Source organism: Diabrotica undecimpunctata, chromosome 7, assembly GCF_040954645.1.
Source record: "Diabrotica undecimpunctata isolate CICGRU chromosome 7, icDiaUnde3, whole genome shotgun sequence".
Lineage (NCBI taxonomy): Eukaryota > Metazoa > Arthropoda > Insecta > Coleoptera > Chrysomelidae > Diabrotica > Diabrotica undecimpunctata.
In genome coordinates, this window is record NC_092809.1 from 110,083,226 (window position 1) to 110,101,230 (window position 18,005).

At 33.5% G+C, this 18,005-nt stretch overlaps 1 protein-coding gene across 1 annotated transcript in view; it reads right to left on the reverse strand.

The window, feature by feature from the left end:
* Positions 1-17,767, reverse strand: part of LOC140446917 (zinc finger protein chinmo-like) — a 40,277-nt gene extending 22,510 nt beyond the window's left edge. Inside the window, exon 1 of the mRNA XM_072539506.1 lies at positions 17,637-17,767. The gene's annotated coding sequence lies outside the window, so the exon portion shown is untranslated. The remainder of the gene's footprint in view (positions 1-17,636) is intronic.
* Between the last annotated feature and the right edge of the window lie 238 nt (positions 17,768-18,005).

Genomic DNA, 18,005 nt, shown 5'->3' on the forward strand with positions numbered 1-18,005 from the left:
AGTAATTAGACCCACATTAACATACGCGGTGGAGACAAGACCTGACACATCTAAAACGAGATGACTACTAGAAACAACAGAGATGAAAATACTTCGACGAATATCAGGGAAAACTCTGTTGGAGAGGAAGATAAGCGAAAACACAAGAAGAGAATGCAATATAAAAGACATAAATGGATAGGTGACAAAACGGAAACAGGAGTGGAAGGAACACATTAGTAGAATGGCAGAGGATAGGATCGTACTAATAGCACGAGGTATGTCACCAAATGGACGAATAAGTATTGGCAGACCAACAAAAAGATGGTGCGATAATTTAAATAATTTAGGAGGCTAATATTGAAGAAAGAAACTTTAAACCCTACATACAAAAAGGAAGAAAAAGAAGAAGAAGAAAAAGAAGAAGAAGAAGAATGTTAACTGACTATTTAAAAGATAATATCCTCTTTTGAACTTTTTTTTTATAAAAATACAAATTGGCAAACAAGTTCTGACGTTTACTCGCTTCTAGGTTTTGACGTTCAGCAAATAGTGCATGCCCGCTAACACTTCGCTCTCCTATTTTTTATGGCCATTGGATGGATAGTAACAAAATTGTAGGTTCACGTGGATAAAATGTCTTAAATGGAACAAGACTGATATACGTATATCTGCGTATTCGTTAAGAATATGTAATTGTTTACATAGACATAAAGAGATACATGGATGTCAAAGATTGCTCTTTATATTTAAATATCTTAACATAAGAAGATAAGAACAATCAAAAATAGTCTTCAGTGGCAGCGCCTAACCAAACAAGAATGAATTTGAAACACTTTTTTAGATCATTAGGACCCCGGTTCTTAGTGGGTGGCGACTACAATTCAAAACACAATAGCTAAGGCTCAAGATTATCCCCCTTCCTTTGGAAGAGGTAGAGTCCTAAAGGATGTGGTGAAAGAAATGCTACTAAAATATCTCTCAACCTACAGACCAACTTACTGGCTAATCTATAGAAATAGATTTCCCGATTTACTTGACTTTTTTTATTTATAAAAGAATACCAAAAGAATATCTTCGTACCAGAACCTAATGAAGACCTATCGTCAGATTATTCACCAATTATTGCACCAATAATAAAACGAATAAAACAACAGACTGAAATATTTTCGAAGAAATCCTACCAGAAAACTAGACCTAAAAATCTCACTAAAAAAACCACAAGAAGTAGAAATAGCAATAGAAACATATAATAAAGCAGGCGCTTTTGCAAAGCACTTAGAAAAGGTATTTCAGCGGCTAACAAACAGGCCAAATGAAGATGACGATATCTATGAACATTTAGACAATCCTAATCAAATGGACCATCCATCCAAACGGGAAACTCCTAACGAAGTAAGAAGTCTAATAAAAACCTCAATAAAAAGAAGTCGCCTGGACATGATCTGATAACGGCCAACATATTAAATAATCTACCCAGAAAAGGAATAGTAAGTCTATCATAAATCATAAACTCGATACTAAGAACAGGCTACTTTCCTGCACAATGGAAGTTAGCAGAAATCATTACGATTTCAAAACCAGAAAAACCTTTACATGAGGTAAACCTATTACCAGTTATGTCCAAAGTCGCAGAGAAAGTCATTGTAAGTAGACATTATTGAAATACAGAACAACAATATTATACCTAATCAGGTTTTCGCCAAAAACACGGCACAACTGACTAAGTTTATAGGGTGATAGAAAAAAATAAAATCAGCCTTCCACGAAAAGAGCGTTTGCAATGTCATTTTCCTGGATGTTATTCAAGCATTTGACAAGGTCTGGTAATCGGGATTATTATTATACTTATAATATATATATATATATATATATATATATATATATATATATATATATATATGTATATATACATATATATATATATATATATATATATATATATATATATATATATATATATATATATATATATTACTATAAACTGAAGAAAGCAACATCTGAGCTGCTATACACGATACTAAAAGCATACCTCGAAGAACGACTATTTTATACAAGATACGAAGAAAGTGTGTCTAACATCTACAACATAAGTTTAGGGGTCCCGCAAGGCAGTGTCTTGGGACCAATTCTCTACACAACATTTACAGCTAATTTCCCAACTAGAGAAGAATGCACAATCGCAACATTAGCAGATGACACTGCAATTTTTGTCAAAACCCAGATCCAATACAAGCAGCTAAAATATTACAACAAACCAGAAATGTAATGTGCTAAGAAATGGAAGATAAAGATCAACAAAGCAAAATCAGTTAATGTGGTAATTATTCAATGTCACAAAGAAATACCAAATATCCTAATGCATAACAAGAACATTCCCAAAAATAATACTGCAAAATATCTGGGATTACACCTTGACAAGAGGTTAGCTAACATGGAGGCCACACATCTGGATGAAGAGGAAGCAATTAGGAATAAAATTCAAAAAACACTACTGGTTACTCGGCCGTAAATCCACATTATCATTATCTACCAAAATATTAGTGTATAAAGCAATCATCCGGTCCATCTAGACAAACGGGATTGATCTGTGGGGAACTGCAGCAGATAGCAACATAGCGATTTCAATCTAAGGTTCTTCGTGCCATCACTGATGCACCGTAGCTCATTCCAAATGCAGACATTTACAGGGAGGAACGAAACAGTGAAGCAAATGATTGGTAAAAACTCAATAAAGACTGACATAATGTTCCGTTCCGTCACCGCAGCTTATTAAATATGATACAGGTATTCAAGAAGAATCGGTCAATTTCGGCGAACTTCGCACGATCGCATTACTTCAGAGGTATCGGATATTTCGACCAGAGCCTGACTAATTTTGAATTTTTCGCGATCGACTCCAGAAGCGTTTGGGCAAAACTCATCTACGCTATAAACCATTTCTTAGAATTTTGCGCTACTTAATTTGAATTTGACAGTACACAATTAAACGATTAGTAATTCTCTTCCACCTCCTTCTGTCTCTAGATTCTTTCCTCCAATTTTCTATCTTCTTTTCTTGTAGATCTTCCGCAACTGCTTTCCTCCATCTTCTCCTCGGTCTGCCTCTTTTCCTTTTAACTTGCGGTGTTCTTCATGATATGTTCTTTACCTCTCTACTGTCCTGCATTCTTACAAGCCACTGCAATCTTCTAGCTTTGACAAAATATTTTATTCTCCCTTCGCCGAACATTTCATAAATTTCATCATTTGTTCTTCGCTCCCATTCTATTTCTGTCAATTTTCCTCCAAAAATCCTTCTTAATATTCTTCGTTCTCATATTTCAATTTTCTGTTGTAGTTTCTTTGTTAATACCCATGTCTCGCACCCATACGTTAGAGTAGGTCACAGGATAGTTTTATACAGCCTTATTTTTGTATTTCTCGATACCTCTTTCGATTTTATTATTCTTTGCAAACTGCCTGCATACCTGTTTCACTTTGCTATTCGTAGATCTATTTCCTTTTCTTCTTCGCATTTATTTGTCACAAGAACTCCCAGATACATGTAATCCTCCACCTCTTCAATTTCCAGAATTTCTCTTCCTAATGCAATTTCCATATTTAGTTTTCTGCTTTTCTTTTGCTTATTCTTCAGCTCCATGTATTTTGTTTTATTTATATTTATCTGTAATCCCATATGTCCTGCGGCCTCTCGAAGATTCTTAGCTATTTTTTATAATTATTTTCTACTCCTACCCTAAAGTACAACATCATCAGCATAAGCTAGACATTGGTGAATCTTATTAAATATTGTTCCCGCTATATTCATATTCCTGTCTCTTATTATCTTTTCAAGGGCCAAATTAAACAGCGTGGTGGATAGAGGATCCCCTTATCTTTTACACCTTTCTAAACTCTTATTAAGTATTGTCTCTTCTTTCCATTACTCTTAACTGCGCTTGTAGTGTTCTGAAGCGTCATATATACCAGTCTGATTATCTTAGATGGGATTTTGAACTCCCTTTGAACTGTAGTGCCTTCATCGGTTTTGATCTTCCTACAGTGTCATAAGCACCTTTAAAATCCACAAAGAGAAGGTAGAATGTCGTATTCATTTGCACCAGAGAGAACTTGTTTCAGCATAAATAAATGTTCACTAGTTGATCGATTTTTTCTAAAACCAGCTTGATAGTCGCCCAATACATTTTCTGTGTATACTTCTATTTTTCTTTTTATGTATGTGACGTCCAGGAGTGCTATTCCTCAATAGTTATCACAACTTGACAGGCCTCGCTCCTTATGTATTGGGTATATTCCAGATTTGCACCACTCTTTAGGTATTATTTCCTCTCCCCAGATATGACATATTAGTTTGTAGATTTTTTCTCTCAGGTAGTCTCCTCCATATTTTAAGTTTTCTGCTGCTATCCCATTTTCTCCAGGGCTTTTAATGTTTTTCATCGCAGTTAAAACTTCCTCAACCTCATCCTTAGTTGGTCTTGTAATATTTATTCCATCCATTGGTATTAATTCTCGTTCATTGTCGTTTTCCTCCTCTATTTACACAATTAAAGGATAAAAAAGTTTATTGAATTGGCTGAGCTTGAAATACTGTTTAGTCGTAAACATGGCAACATTATTGAATATATTTGTACAAGAAAAATATAAATCGGTAGCTAGAAATTCGTCGTATCTCTAATATCAATTATTTTAAAATATCCACCCCCAAACTTATTGAACATCCACGTTAAGTAGGAAATCGAAGCTAAATTATTAACGAATTTCAAAGTTTGCACCCTTAATAAACTATTAGGTAATAAATTTAGCAAATGTTAGCTAAAAACGCAACCCCAACCGAGGTGGAAGTAAAATATAGAGATAACCCGGAATTACCCGGAGTCAAGTACTAGGTAAATGTATATTTTATCGAGCAAAGCAATCTAGCAAATTCAATTTGTTCAAGATTAGTTGTAGATAGAGCAGTAGCATTTCATATTAGTTTCAAGATTTACAGGATTCAGTAATTTTACGTTTGATATACAGAAACGGCTCTCTCGGTGATGCTGAGACGCACTTTTTGGACGTCTCATGGAAAGTGAATTACCCTATTAAATAACCTAAGCAAAAGGACTTGATATTATGTTTTAATACAGTTTTATATTTTTTATATTATGAAGATGGTTAGATTTATAATAAACTCAAGAAATATATCGCAAAAAATTAACCTATCACTAAAATGAGATTTTTTAACCAAATAACGTTTTAACCAAATTATGCAAAATAATTTGACAATTCGTTTGCGCTACGAACCTTTGCTTATTTTGCATCGTAAAATATTTTAAATTGTACTAATAATATGCTCGTGTTCGGTCAGTCTATTTTAAGATTCCGATTGACTGCTACAATTACTAATTTGTAATAAGTTGACTTTGGCTCAAGATGAAGCTGGTCAATGCACTTGTATTCTTAATATTTCTATACGAGGCAGAAACCTGGACTTCTCACGCTGAAAAATGCCAAATTTGATGCTTTTGAGATGTGGTGTTGGAGAAGAAGCTGTGCATACCTTGGTCAGCTCATCGGACAAACGTTTCCATTCTTAACCTACTCGACATTAAAAAAAAGAGCTGTCCACAAGATGTCTACGGCGGTTTCTACAGTTCTTTGGTCACGTGGTTCACAGAGATGATGATAATTTAGTGAGATTAGTTGTTTCTGGAGGAGAATATCAGGTAAGATTCAGGCGTGGACGTTCAACCATCAACCAGATCTTTACACTACGCCAGATCCTCGAAAAAGCGCAAGAATTTAACATAGATATGTATCATATTTTTGTCGATTTTAAAGCGGCATATGACAGTTTCTTAAGACCAAGTCTTTACAACGCTATGAATGCGTTAGGAATTCCAAAAAAACTCATATGTTTGATAAAAATGACAATGGCGAAGATGCTATCAGCAGTAAAAATTCAAAACGACTCGTCAACCCCATTTGAAATACATAGGGGGTTAAGGCAGGGAGATGCGCTGGCGTGTCAGCTTTTTAATGTCTCCTTAGAAAAAGTTGTACGAGACGCTAATTTAGATAGCAGGGGAACAATATTTAATAGATCAGTCCAAATTTTAGCATATGCAGACGACGTGAACATTATAACAAGACCCAGGGGAGAACTGAGGAAATCCTAACCGAGCTAGTAGCAGCAGTAGAACGAATGGGGTTACATATAAATCAAAATAAAACCAAATTCATGGCGACTAACACAAACACAAGAGCTGGAAATGTTGACGCAGATTTAATCCTCAATGACCAAAACTTCGAAGCAGTCAAAGAGTTCATACATCTAGGGACATGGGTTAACCCCAGTAACACATCTGAGGAAATAAAAAGGCGAATAATAATTGCAAACAGGTGTTATCATGGTCTATCAAAGTACTTGGCTAACAAACGAATAATCAAAAAACTCGTGTAAGGCTGTATAGAACACTGATAGTCCCCGTTCTCACATATGGATCAGAGGCATGGACGCTAACTAAAACAGATGAATCCGCTCTATCGATTTTTAAAAGAAAGGTGCTACGCAAGATATTCGGAGCGGTCTGTGAGAACGGAATATGGAGGCGTAGATATAACTTTGAACTGCAGAATATCTACAAGCATACGTGTGGTGGTAAAGATATTACCACTATAATTAAGCGAAACCGCCTGCAGTGGGCAGGACATGTAGCCCGGGCCCCTGAATCGAACATGACAAAAAATATTCTAACAGTGCAACCCGTGGGAATGAGAAGACGGGGTAGACCAAAGCTGAGGTGGATGGACGGGGTAACACAAGATGCCGAGAAGATCGGAGTCGGCAACTGGAAAATGCAAGAAAAGAACAGAACAGAATGGCGTAGAAAGCTTGAGAAGGTCGAGGCCCTCTAAGGGCTATAGCACCAAGATGATGATGATGATGATGAAGTTGTTTCTGGAAAGGATCCGGGGAGAAGACCAAGAGCACGGTCACCAACCAGATAGTTTCACCAAGGTAAAATTCAGCAGGCTACTTATTCTGCGAAACTCCTAGAGCGGCTGAGCGGAGACCAATGGAGAAAGAAAATAAAAAGGGTGAAATATGAAAAATTCCTAAATAAACTAGGAAAAGTTATTTTTAAAGGAAAAAAAAACAAATTTAAAAAAGTATTTCTTGTAAAAAAAACGTAGTTTAAAAACTTTAAGGTTCGACATTATCATTGAGCCGCCTATATGTGGTTGTAGATACGACATTTTATATTCTTTGTTATAATTCTCATAGAAATACAAAATCATGATTTGCTCGGATTTTTCAGTGTGAACGTTGCTTCCACTCTTCTAAAATATATTTTTAAGGCGAGAAAAATCTTTCCACGGCAATAGACGTCATATAACTTTTACTTGACTACTTAGATTGCATCTAAATTTTCAGGAAAATTAGTATGTATCACCACCATTAAAGTATACGTTGGTTTCTTATAGTGTACTGTACCTAGGGTTTTTCTCAATAACTCCAACCAATTTCTTCACATTGTTTAAAACATTCAAAGATTCGAATCATGGTAAGCATTTTTTTTCTAACGGTTTGATGTACTCTGGGGTTTTTGGGAAGGAGTTGTTATGAATCTAAGATTCTTTCAGATTACACGGTCTTTTTTTGTCGTACTGCAGCCAACTGGCCGTTGCACATTGCGCAGATTCCAGTGTATGTATTGAGTAATTGCCTCGTTTCTAAATAAGGTCGGCTTTATTGTGTTAACAAATAAAAAATTTGCACCCCGTCAGGATTTTTTACGTTGCGCCACCAAGGCGTTCATCAAAGGGTATTACAAAGCTATTGTACATTCACTACTGGCTTTTGCTTCTAAAGTATCAACAACCTGCAATAAAAGCAAAAAGAGAAGCAGGTAAAGAAAAGTAGGAGACTTTATATTCTTGCATCATACCCAAGTGTAATGCTGGCTGTCTCCATAAAAAATCTGTAACTTCCAAAATCTTTTGTTATGCAAATGACGCGGCGTTGGTTGACAAAACGGGGAAGACCTACAGCGACTCCTACATCAATTTAATCTCACAGCGAAATCGTTCAACACAGAACTATTAATCTATGGCGACGTTGAAGGAGAAATAAGAGAACAAACAACAAGGACAACAAAAATGCTGACTTCAAACAATACAATAAGGCGTAATAAAACATTGGCATTAAGGCTAAATAAGCACCACAGAGACGAGACCAGAAACACTGAAAACCAAAAGATTGCTTCAAATAACAGAAATAAAGGTACTCCGTGGCATAGCTACAACAAACATACGGACTAAATGTGGGATAGACGATATTAACGGTTGGGTGCTACACAGGAAATGAGTTGAATGAACATATTAGCAGAATGAAGAGAATCGCTCGAGATAAATCGGGACGGAGAAGTATAGGCCCATCTCGAAAAAGGTGAAGCGACAATCTCAACAATGAAGTTTAAGCAGTCGATTCGCCTAGAAGAAAGACGGAAGAAAAAGAACTTTAAAATACGGTAATCATTAAATAAAACAAATCTAGTTAGATTAAGGCAATAAAAAAAGCTCATATTTTACCTTGCTTAAAATGTTGGCAGGTTACAACCTAGAGGAATAGTTAGTTCCTCTTTGAATATTTTTATGCGTTAAGGAGTTTTAACAAAAACTTTTTTGGTTAAAAAGAGGAGCTTGCTAACATTTCCGTAAGAGCCTCGTATTTTCTAGACCACCTATGTGTTCTGCGGGCCAAGCATGTACGATGGCTAATGTGTAGAGAGAAGCAGCATCAGAAATGAATATTCAAATATTTTTATTCGTAGTGGACCCAGGAAACAAATGTTGAATACTGCCATTGATAAATCTGGCTATTGTTGCATGGATTGTTTAATCCAATTCCTTGCCAAAAACCAAATATGGAAGAGAAGGCTATCAAACCTAATATGCCAACTAGAAGATTAGCTACGTATCTGCCACAGCTGTCGTTCGTTTCATCAACCGAAATCCACACAAATTTGTCTAGCAAGATTGGCAGAAGATCTCTACAAAGACTTCGGTCTGACTTTAGTTGGCACTCTAAAACAAAATCGCAGGCATATACCGAAAGTACTTAAGGAAACGAAGAAGACAATTGTATTCAAATATGTTTGCATTTTCAGATCCAAAGTCCAGAAACTCACCAGTTATTCTTCTTTCTCATGTAACACGTCAGAAACCTACAAAGCTACTTCTCTTTCTATCAACCCAGCATTCTGATGATGTTGTAAGCGACGAATACGAAAACAAATCAGATATAAATCTTTTTTATAATGAGACTAAGGTAAGTGTTGATCCTTTAGACCAGATGACGAGAAAATATACGTCGAAGCGATCGACACGAAGATGGCCACTCTCAGTTTTTTTCACTTTGTTGGATATTGCAGCCATCAAGGCGTACTCTCTATTTATTCTCAATTTTTCAAAGTGGAACAAAAATAAGAGCAATCGTGGCCATTTGTTTCTGCAAGAATTAGGACTTGGCTTAAAGCTACCGATTATTGAAAGAAAAGCTGCAAATTTAAATGGACTTCATTATTTTGTAGTGCCATAGAAAATATACTCGAAGCAAACTTTTCCAAGTTGTACCTCCAACACTATTGAAAGGGACGATGCCATTCATGTTGCAAAGTAGCAAAATCTATAAGAGAAAAGACCAATAAGCTGGAAAAAGCAACCGTAGTTTGTTCAAAATGCCAGAAGTATGTATGAGATAACCACAGCAAGAAGTCAAATGTTTATGTATCCTGCGATGATGCCAATTCAACTGAAGCAGAAGACTCCGGGTAAATTATAAATTCTTATCTTTTTAACTGTTCCATTAACATCTAGGAATACTTTTTTATTTGCTAAAGTGTCATTTTTAAATTACTTTAAATAAGTACGTTTTTGATAAATATATATGTGGACTTTTATTGACCCACCTTGGTCCTCGCTGTTTCTAGTACAAGGTCCTGCAAGGGTTAATGGTATATTATACCTAAGTAAAAAATAAATATTTTATTTACCGTCGCACTATTTCATCACAACCTATAAATTTATTTAGCTGTCAATTCAAATTCAAACAGCAAGAATTATTGATCACAAAACTTCTTTGTACATATTTTCTAATATTCTCTTCCAAGAATTTGATATATCTCTTAAGAAACTGGGTACCTAACTTATGTTTCATTAAATGACAACTTAGACACAGTCGTAGCAATATTTTATAATCTATAATAGTTATTTATATGAATAAAAGAGTAAAAAAATGTAGTGAAACTATTACGATTGCTTAATTTACCATAATAAGTTTTTTGTTGCACTCCTTATTCCGATTCTGTTTTCGACGAGTACCTGTCTAATGTAAAACAGAAGATACCACAAATTTATAGAACTGCACAAAAAGTATTTCTTGTCATCCTCATAACAATGGGCTTATTGAAACCTATTGAAATTTATGAACAAAAAATATTTTGAATAATACAGAAAACACTTATTCCGTTTAACAGTTAGAGATAAGAATAAAACTTGATAAATACTATATTTTATGTACATGTATTTTATTACATGTAAAAAAAATTAAACATAATAATTTAGTTATTTAGGAGAAAAAATATTTTATCAAAAGTTCTTTCTTCAAATATTTGCCGACATCTGCTTTCCTTTTCAGATTAGTGCAAAATAGAGATGGGTAAACTAAATGTTAAGGTTACTGTAACAGTAACAGTTGTCGAAACATTTTCTGATAACGTATTGTATTAAATGTCAATACAGCAATAAACAATGAAAATCTAGAAGATTCGAATAATTAGTTGTATTAGGTACAAAAATGTACATTAAAATCAGCGACTATTAGTATATAGCCAAGAAATTCTTCACCTCTACTGTGTAGAGGTGGAGAAAATATTAGTTTTATGAAAAATAGGAACTACCTAAATTTTTATTAAAATGGAAATTAGGAATACAACATAAAGAAACATAAATAAACGAAACTGGTGACCTAAACAATGACTTGAAAAACCGTGTTGAAATTGTCAGTTAGGCTAAACAATGACTTAAAAAACCGTGTTGAAATTGTCAGTTAGGCTTTTATTAAAATGAAAAGTATCTACAACCCAGATATAAATATTCGCTGCGATTAAAAATGAGGAGATGCCACGTATTTAACACCTTATTATCTGGAGTAGAGGCTTGTATTGTCAACATATAATACTTCAGTCGTCAGAGACGAAAATGCAAGTGAACGTCTAAAAATCATACCACCAAGCTGAATCTTGCTTAGAATGTCAATTTAGCGACCCCAAAAAAGATGCAAAAAAGTTTTCCACTCCTAATCCTGCGCTCCCTCCTAAAACATCTGTCTTAGTGGGGGATCGATTTACGAAGAATTACGCGGTAGAAAAAAAATGTCCCAAAGAAGAAATGTAACTGAGATAGTCTTGGACCGTAATGTTTATTAGCACTTTTTGACATATATTGCCATATTTAAATTCTTTAATAAAGCTCTTGTTGATTCAGACTGACTGAATGACAATTGTCCAAGCCAAAAAATACTCTGTTAGGCAGACAATGCAATATTGATAGCCCAAGATAAAGATAGTCTGCAAAGACTGGTCCACAGGTTTAATATAAGGGTAAAAGAATTTAATATAATAATCTCATCTCAGAAAACTAAAACAGTAGTAATCAGCAAAGAACCAACCAGATGTAAAATAGAAATTGATGGCATCAGTATTGAGCAAGCAATGGAAATAAAATACCTTGGAATTACACTGTCCATCTACGGAGACCTGGACAAAGAAGTAAGAGAACAAGTACAAGAAGAAAATAGAGTGGCATGATGCCTTAATAATACGGTGAAAATAATATGGTGAAACAGACACATTAACACTGAGATGAAGGCAAGAACTTATAAAGCCAGTGTAAGACCAATAATGACATATGCCTCAGAAACAAGATGTGACACAGCCACAACGTAAAGGCTACTGGAAACTGCAGAGATGAGAGTACTGCGAAGAATTATAGGAAATACGCTGAGAGATCGAAAGAGAAATGAAAACATCAGAAAATGTAACGTACAGCGTATAAACTAATGGACATAAAATAGAAAAAAAAGAATGGAATAACCACATAAGCAGAATGGGGGAGACCCATTTCGTCAAAATAGCAATAGCCAATAGGCAGAAGAAGTGTCGGACGATCGCACAAAAGATATAGTGACAACCTTCCATAGATATTAATAGTATTTATCCGCCAATGAACAAGCAGAATTGCTTATAAAGAGGAAAAAGAGAAGAAGAAAGAAAACCGCTCTCTCATGAACAATGTTTAAAGCTACCTGTGATTGTGAATGTAAATTCGATAACTTTTGATCAGAGTGTTCTATCAACAAAATTCAAAATGCGTTTTAAACTCATTTGAAGAATGCAGCTCTTGCATACAAGTTTTGCATTTTGCTGCAAATGAAGTCAATTTCTATAAAGCTGTACGTTTTTCAAAACTACATAACTTCAACTACAAATTCTATTTAATGCCGTCTTCGTAGAAGCTTTTTCCGTGCCGTGAGATCGTTTGTAACGTAAAAGTTTAAATACACCGTTTTTTAGGCATATTTCAAATATCTCATATTTGATGCCAAAAGTCTAAATGAAAACATGTTATAAGTTTCAAAGATTAGACTATAACAATGGAAATTCCACAGCGACCGGTCAATACAACTGATAAATTTGATTAATCTTATGAGAATCGTAAAAATAACAAAAATCGCGCAAACTTTAATTATTTAAGACCTTTATAGAAACTGACTTTTTAACCATTGACGATACGACACTCTGATCAAAAGATATCGAATTTTTACGATCGAGTTGATACAAATTTATTATAAAACATTGATTTCGCGCGCGTAACTGACATTAAAAATTTTCGGGTTCAAGCGTTGTTTCTGAGAGAACGATTCATTCTACAGAAACAGTGCTAATAAACAATTTTGTTTAAAATTATTCCTGTTAAATGGATGATTTAAGTTCCCCTCCTATGAGGAAGGTCTTAGGAGGAAGACTGGTGGAAGGTATGGTAAACCTTTTTGAATCTTTTTGGGGTCCAAAAATTTACATTCTTAGGAATATGTACATAGGTTGTTCACCTCGTTTTCAGAGATCAAATCTCTGACGACTGGACTAAGAACATAAAGTTTTGGAATGTAGAAGGTACCGTCGGATACTACTCGTACAGAGGAGATCGATATAGTGACAAATATGGAGTTGATTCGCCATATAGAGGAAGAACTAGAAGCTCTATCGATATCGACTATAACAAGAAGAAAACGGAAAAGTTGAACGCAAAATTTTAGAGAATGATTCGGTACACCATAAATATGCCATGTAGATAAAGGATAAAAGTTATCATACACAAAAAAAATTGTGCTGTTATCTAACGATTTAACAAAACATGCCGTTAGTTTTACTAAAAATATTTAAAAAATTATTTTCTTAAAACAATTTGGAGTTACGAGAAGAAATAAGACTTTCATTTTTTTATTTAAAACTGTTCTGAATATTTTTGAATATATTGTTTGATAGGAAAAAGTTTCACATTGTACCTAGTAATGAAGGTTTCAAAGTTTCTAATCTAATAATATACCTAAAGTTTTTTAAAGTGTCCTCTGATAATGTTATCGTTATTCATTTTTTAAACCAATGTGTTTTTTAAGAAATTGTAATTCCACTTAACATGGTGCCATGTTTGTTTTTTTTTCGAGGAGATTTTTTACATGCCATTTCAATATAATGGCCGCAATATCAAATTCCTATCACTGATGATGCTATAAAGCATACCGAAATATATTTGATTATTAAAAAAAAGTACTGTTGGCTTTATTAATTTAGCTGCATACCAATTAATCCCTTCTCTTGTATCTAACTGATCACCTGTGATCAAAAGTGCATTACTTGGAATATATGTGGAATTCTACAGGGTGATTAGTAACTATGTGGTATAGGAAACATACAATTGTTTAAATGGGACACTATATATTTTTTCAAATTTGTATTCTTCTCATAATTCTTGTTTTTATAGTATTGGGTTTTGCATTACTATACAGAGCATTTAACAAGTTATGACCATTTTTATTTTGAAATCCCTATGAAATCAACACCATGTATATAAAGAAGTAATGCATAAACAACTAATTTTTTTATATAATAAAGTAAATATTATATTGTAGTTTTTAAATTAAGTTTAAATGAAATCATTGACAAAAATTTGTATACAGAATTTGTGAACTACAAAACAAAATTACGATTTTCTCAAATTTTTTAAATAGATCACCCTATATTTAATATTTTAGAAATATTGTATTTATGATACTCTTTCATTTTTATATAGCATTCCCTGTACATAAACTCATTACTTTCCGAGATATTTTTAGTTTTCTTCAAATTTCGGAAATACATTCAATTTTTGTAAGTAGAACTAAGTATTGAGTATTGAGTGATAATATAACAAAATCATTTTTATTCAATAAGTAACTAACACAAAACACAAAACAAAAAGCAAAACAATATACAATTGATGTACCAATTTTTGGATAGTTATATCAACAGTATTCTAAGCCAGGAATTTTTAATAAAACTTTTCCTAACTGCTGATTGTAACGCGAAGTTATTAAGTAAAGGGCGATTTGTGTCAGTTACAAAGGTAAAATAGTAGATTTTGAAAAAATGACAGTTTTCGTATTATTATAACGTAAACGGTAGGATGAAACGAAAAAAAAAACTGTTGTTGTTGAAATGTTGATGAAATGAAAAAAAAAACTGTTGTTTCGAAACTATCTTACCGATGGGTAAACGGTAGGCTTTGAAAATGACAGTTTTCATATTATTACCTTTTTAATCGGTCTGTGTGGCTTGTCTTTATTGTTAAAAATGAATTTTTCTGTAGAAGAGTTAACAGATATGATCTGATTATTAGGAGAAAGTTCGAGAAATTGCTTACTTGCATCCAGAATATATCACAAGCGATATCCTGAACGAAGAAAGCCAAACGCAAGAGCTTTTGAAAAATTAATGGATCGTTGTGTTCGCACTGGGTCAGCTGTATATAAATTAGAGAACCAAAACTGTTCTAAGTGAAGAAAAGGAATATGATGTACTGATAACTACTACTGAAGATCCCCACATCAGCACTCGTGAAATTTCACGTCAACATGACATTAGTCAAACTTCGGCAGCAAAAATCCTTCGTAAACATAAACTGCATCCTTACCGGATACAGTTACATTAAGAATTTATAGTCGATGATTATTAACACAGATTTGCTTTTTGGCAATGGTCTCAGCAGCAGCAAAGTGCAAAGAGACCGATTTTTTTTTATTATGTGCTTTTTTGGAGATGAGGCTACATTTCACAAAATTGGAACGGCGAATCGGCATAATTTTCATTACTATGCATCAAGCAATCCCTATTTTGTTAACACTCATAGTCAAACTAGGTGGTCTATAAATGTTTGGGGTGGTATTGGTGGCGATTATGTGATTGGCCCACATTTTTTTGACGGTCGTGTGAATGGTGCAATATCTGGATTTTCTATATAATCATTTGCCAATACTACTGCAAAATGTACCGCTTAATATTCGACAACGAATGTGGTTTTTACACGACGGTGCTCTAGTTCACCAACTGCTCCTATTCACAATCATCTAAATAAAAACTTTCCTGAGAGCTGGACAGGCAGGGGAGGACCAACTCCCCTGCCTATGCCTCCAACATCGCCAGATGATACGAAAAATAGATACGAAAAATAGAATTAGAGAAGCTTCTAATAAAATTAACTTACAAATGTTGAGAAATTTGGCTTTGCCATTTGAATATCGGTTACAAACTTGTATAGATGTTGAAGGTGGACATTTTAAACATTTACTTGATATTTATTTCTTTACTATCACATTAATTGTTACATTCATTACATTTTATTATGGTTTATATTTTATGTTAGTTACTTATTGAATAAAAATAATTTTGTTATATTTTCACTCAATACTTATTTCTACTAACAAAAATTGAATGTATTCCCGAAATTTGAAGAAAACTTAAAATATCTCTAAAAATAATGAGTTTAGTATAGGAATGTTATATAAAAATGAAAGAGTATCATAAATACAAAAAAGAGGTTAAATCTTTGTAAATGGGTATATTTAAAAAACCCTTAAAAGGGGCTACATCAAATAACACGAACGTTTTCGGAACAACAGTTCCATCATCAGGTTAAAAATACAGGTTAACATGCCTGAGCCACCAAAATATTAGGGTAAAATCCCTTAAAATATATAAAGTTAACAAAGATTGTACATAATGTTATTATTATTATTTGATGTTTAATATTTAATTAAATTTTACTTCAGGTAACATACACCCATGCTTTAAGTGAGTTCCAGCGTCCGGAGAGTAAACCTCTTCAAACGGACTTCAGCTGGTAACTGTTTTTTTAACAATATTTCTAAAAAATGCAATACAGGGTAATTCATTTAAAAAAATTGAGAAAATCGTAATTTCGTTTTGTAGTTCACCCTGTATACAAATGTGTTAATGATTTTAATTAAACTGAATTTAAAAACTACAATATATTGCTTACCTTACTATATAAAATAAATAATTGTTTATTCATTACTTCTTTATATACATGGTGTTGAATTCATAGGGATTTCGAAAAAAAAAATGGTCATAACTTGTTAAATACTCTGTATAGTAATGCAAAGCCCAATATTACAAGAACAAGAATTACGAGAGGAATATAAATATAAAAAATATATAGGGTGTCCCATTTAAAAATTGTATGTTTGCTATACCACGTAGTTATTAATCACCCTGTAGAATTCCACATATTTTTCAAGTATGGAGAATATCATTGCTTACATTTTTTCTAAATAAGTTTTTTGAATATCTTGTATCACAATGAAATTACCGACCGATGTCGCACTAAAAACTCACCCTGTATATGGGATTAAGGTACAAGTGACTAATGAAAATTACATTTTATAATTTTTGTTTGATGTTTAGACTTCCACTACGGAAATGGTTTTCAAAAAAGATTATTTAAAAAAATAGTGAGGTGTGAATATAACCGAAAATCGGTTAAAAGTTAAAATTTTAATCAAAAAGTTCCGCTAAACAACCTCTTTGCTTATAATAACACCTCATTATTTTTTAAAATCGAAATGTCAAACAAAAATTATAAAATGTAATTTTCATTACATTAAACTATGGAACTATTCAATATAAACATAATATTTAATAATAATTGATGTTTGGCGCGTAGAAAAACATTATATAAGGAAATTATTCCATAACGTAACGGATATATCGTCTGCTCGCCTCTACATTAAAGTAACATCGTACAATATTAATGAATGAATCGAGCCGTTCTAAAATCGCGGTTTCACCCATCACGATTCCAACCCACAACACAGTAACATCGAAGCAACCAACATAGCCGGGTCCGATGTTTGCGCACGCAGCGACGCCAAGAGCCAGGACGCCACCCGAACTCAACAGGCACATGCCGTACCGCCGAGACTTGACAGAAATGGCAAACAACAAACCGAATATAATCAAAAAACGGGACGAAATGCATGTTGCACTTACCTAATTTTTATTGTACACATTCAATACTAAGATGCACTTTAAATCACAATTGTTTTTTACTTTGATTATGCTTTGTTTATCAAAATATTTGAGGAAACATGACAGATCGACGACTAGACGTGCTGTTACTGGAGGTTAGAGAGACGGTTGTTGTGCGCCGTTGCCACTTTTACGTTGACATACAAAATGTGCTAATCACAACAAGTGGTTGATTATATTTTTTTGATATTTTATTAAATGTTTTTGTTGGGAATATTGAATATATTACAAGTTACAAAGTTTTCAAACATATGCTTCAATGGATTGTTAATCTAAGTATGTGACAACAATTTTTATTTTATTTTACATACTATTACAATCTGATCAACA